This window comes from Vigna umbellata, chromosome 9 (assembly GCF_029865625.1).
Source record: "Vigna umbellata cultivar VRB3 chromosome 9, Vumbellata_1.0, whole genome shotgun sequence".
Lineage (NCBI taxonomy): Eukaryota > Viridiplantae > Streptophyta > Magnoliopsida > Fabales > Fabaceae > Vigna > Vigna umbellata.
This window is the reverse complement of record NC_142173.1, coordinates 41,823,472-41,827,438: the sequence shown is the minus strand read 5'-3', so window position 1 is coordinate 41,827,438 and position 3,967 is coordinate 41,823,472.

Genomic DNA, 3,967 nt, shown 5'->3' with positions numbered 1-3,967 from the left:
ACGAACATGACGAGTGAACGAAGTGGAAGAATATGACGAAGTGAACAAAGTGGACGAAGTTGATGAAGTGGACGAAGTGGAGAAGTTGACGAACTGGACGAAGTTGACGAAGTGGAGGATGTTGACGAAGTTGACGAAGTGACGAAGTGGAGGATGTTGACGAAGTTGACGAAGTGGAGGAAGTTGACGAATTGAAGGAAGAGCACCAAGTTGACGAAGTTGAAGAAGTTGACGAAGTGGACGAAGTGGACGAAGTGGACGAAGTGGACGAAGTGGACGAAGTGGAGGAAGTAAAGGAAGTTGAAGGAGGGGACGAAGTGAGGACTGGACGAAGTTGACGAGTGTGAAGAAGTGGACGAAGTGGACGAATTGGAGGAGGGAGGAAGTGGACGAAATGGACGAAGTGGAGGAACCGGACAAAGTCGACGTAGTGGACGAAGTGGAGGAAGTGGAGGAAGTTGAGGAAGTAATGGAAGTGGACTAGGTGGACAAAGTGCACGAAGTGGACGAAGTAGAGGAAGTGGAGGAAGTGGAGGAAGTTGACGAAGTGGAGGAAGTGGAGGAAGTAGGAAGTGGAGGAAGTGGAGGAAGTGGACAAAGTTGACAAAGTTGACGAAGTGGACGAAGTGGACAAAAGTGGACGAAGTTGACGAAGTGGACGAAGTTGATGAAGTTGACGAACTGGACGAAGTTGACGAAGTGGAGGAAGTGGAGGAAGTGGAACAAGTGGACGAAGTTGACGAAGTGGAGGAAGTGGAGGAAGTGGAGGAAGTGGAGGAAGCTGACGAAGTTGAAGAAGTTAACGAAGTGGACGAAGTGCAGGAAGTTGACGAAATGGACGAATTGGTGGAAGTGGACGAAGTGGAAAAAGTGGCGGAAGTGGAGGAAGTGGAGGAAGTGGAAAAAGTGGAGGAAGTGGAGGAAGTGGAGGAAGTGGAGGAAGTTGACGAAGTGGAGGAAGTGGAGGAAGTGGAGAAAGTGGAGGGAGTGGCGAAGTTGACGAAGTGGACGAAGCGACGAAGAGGTGGAAGTGGACGAAGTGGATGAAGTAGAGGAAGTGCAGCAAGTGGAGGAAGTGGACGAACATGACGAAGTGAACGAAGTGGACGAATATGACGAAGTGAACGAAGTGGACGAAGTTGACGAAGTGGACGAAGTGGAAGAAGTTGACGAACTGGACGAAGTTGACGAAGTGGAGGATGTTGACGAAGTTGACAAAGTGGAGGAAGTTGACGAAGTGGAGGAAGAAGACCAAGTTGACGAAGTGCAGGAAGTGGACGAAGTGCAGGAAGTGGACGAAGTGCAGGAAGTGGACGAAGTGGAAAAAGTGGAGGAAGTGGAGGAAGTGGACGAAGTGGAGGAAGTGGAGGAAGGACGATGTTGACGTAGTGGAGGAAGTGGAGGAAGTAGAGGAAGTGCAGAAGTGGAGGAAGTGGACGAAGTGCACGAAGTGCACGAAGTTGACCAAGTTGACGAAGTGGATGAAGTTGACGAAGTGGAGGAAGTTGACGAAGTGGAGGAAGACGACGAAGTTGACGAAGTGGACGAAGTGGAGAAAGTTGACGATGTTGAAGAAGTGGAGGAAGTGGACGAAGTGGAGGAAGTGGACGAAGTGGAGGAAGTAGAGGAAGTGGAGAAGTGGAATAAGTGGACGAAGTTGACGAAGTGGAGGAAGTGGACGAAGTTAACGAAGATGACGAAGTTGAAGATGTTGACGAAGTGGAGGAAGTGGAGGAAGCGGACGAAGTGGAGGAAGTGGATGAAGTGGAGGAAGTGGAGGAAGTGGAGGAAGTGGAGGAAGTGGAGGAAGAGGAGGAAGTGGAGGAAGTGGAGGAAGTGGAGGAAGAGGAGGAAGTTGACGAAGTGGAGGAAGTGGAGCAAGTCGAGGAAGTGGAGAAGGTGCACGAAGTGAACAAAGTGGTGGAAGTTGACAAAGTGGACGAAGTTGACGAAGTTGACGAAGTTGACGAAGCGCACGAAGTGGTGGAAGTGGAGGAAGTGGAGGAAGTAGAGGAAGTGCACAAAGTGGACGAAGTGGAAGAAGTGGACGAAGTTGACGAAGTTGACGAGGTTGACCAAGTGGACGAAGTTGACGAAGTTGACGAAGTTGACAAAGTGGACGAAGTTGACGAAGTTGACGAAGTTAACGAAGTGGAAGAAGTTGACGAAGTGGAGAAGTTGACGATGTTGAAGATGTTGACGAAGTGGACGAAGTGGAGGAAGTGGAGGAAGCGGAGGAAGTTGACGAAGTGGAGGAAGTGGAGGAAGTAGAGGAAGTGGACAAAGTGGACGAAGTGAACGAAGTGGATAAAGTCGTCGAAGTGGACGAAGCGGACGAAGTGGGGAAAGTGGAGGAGTGGAGGAAGTAGAGGAAGTGCACGATGTGGAGGAAGCGGACGAATATGACGAAGTGAACAAAGTGGACGAGGTTGACGAAGTTGACGAAGTGGACGAAGTTGACGAAGTGGACGAAGTTGACGAAGTGGACGAAGTGGACGAAGTGGAAGAAGTTGACAAAGTGGACGAAGTTGACGAAGTGGAGGATGTTGATGAAGTTGACGAAGTGGAGGAAGGTGACGAAGTAGAGGAAGAGGACGAAGTTGACGAAGTTGAAGAGTTGATGAAGTGGACGAACTTGACGATGTTGAAAGGGGACGAAGTGGAAGAAGTGGAGGAATTGGAGGAAGCGGACGAAGTCCACGCAGTGGACGAAGTTTACGATGTTGAAGAAGTGGACGAAGTGGAGGAAGTGGAGGAAGTGGACGAACTGGAGGAAGTGGACGAACTGGAGGAAGTGGTGAAGTGGAGGAAGTGGAAGAAGTGGAGGAAGTAGAGGAAGTGAGGAAGTGGAATAAGTGGATGAGTTGACGAAGTGGAGGAAGTGGACGAACTTGACGAAGATGACGAAGTTGAAGAAGTTGACGAAGTGGAGGAAATCGAGGAAGTGGAGGAAGCGGACGAAGGAGGAGTGGAGGAAGTGGAGGAAGTGGATGAAGTGGAGGAAGTGGAGGAAGTCGAGGAAGTGGAGGAAGCGGACGAAGTGGAGGAAGTGGAGGAAGTGGATGAAGTGGAGGAAGTGGAGGAAGTAGAGCAAGTGAAGGAAGTGGAGGAAGTGGAGGAAGAGGAGGAAGTTAACGAAGTGGAGGAAGTGGAGGAAATGGAGCAAGTGGAGGAAGTGAGAAGGTGGACGAATGGACGAAGTGAACGAAGTGGACAAAGTTGCGAAGTTAACGAAGTTGACGAAGTGGATGAAGCGTACGAAGTGGTGGAAGTGGAGGAAGTAGAGGAAGTGCACGAAGCGGACGAAGTGGAACAAGTGGACGAAGTTGACTAAGTTGACGAAGTTAACGAAGTTGATGAAGTTGACGAGTTGACGAGGTTGACGAGTTGACGAAGTGGACGAAGTGGAAGAAGTTGACTAAGTGGAGAAAGTTGACGAAGTGGACGAGTGGACGAAGTGGAGGAAGAGGACGAAGTGGAAGAAGTGGAGGAACTCGAGGAAGTGGACGAAGTGGAGGAAGTGGAGAAATGGAGGAAAGTGAAGGAAGTGAAGGAAGTGGACGAAGTTCACAAAGTGCAGGAAGTGGAGAAAGTGGACGAAGTTGACGAAGATGACGAAGTTGAAGAAGTTGACGAAGTGGAGGAAGTGGAGGAACTGGACGAAGTGGAGGAAGTGGATGAACTGGAGGAAGAGGAGGAAGTGGGAAGTGGAGCAAGTGGAGGAAGTGGAGGAAGTGAAGAAGTGGAGGAAGAGGAGGAAGTTAACGAAGTGGAGGAAGTGGAGGAAGTGGAGAAGGTGGACGAAGTGGACAAGTGAACGAAGTGGACATAGTTGACGAAGTTGACGAAGTGGACGAAGCGCACGAAGTGGTGAAGTGGAGGAAATGGAGGAAGTAGAGGAAGTGCACGAAGTGGACAAAGTGGACGAAGTGAACGAAGTTGACAAAGTGAACGAAGTTGACGAAGT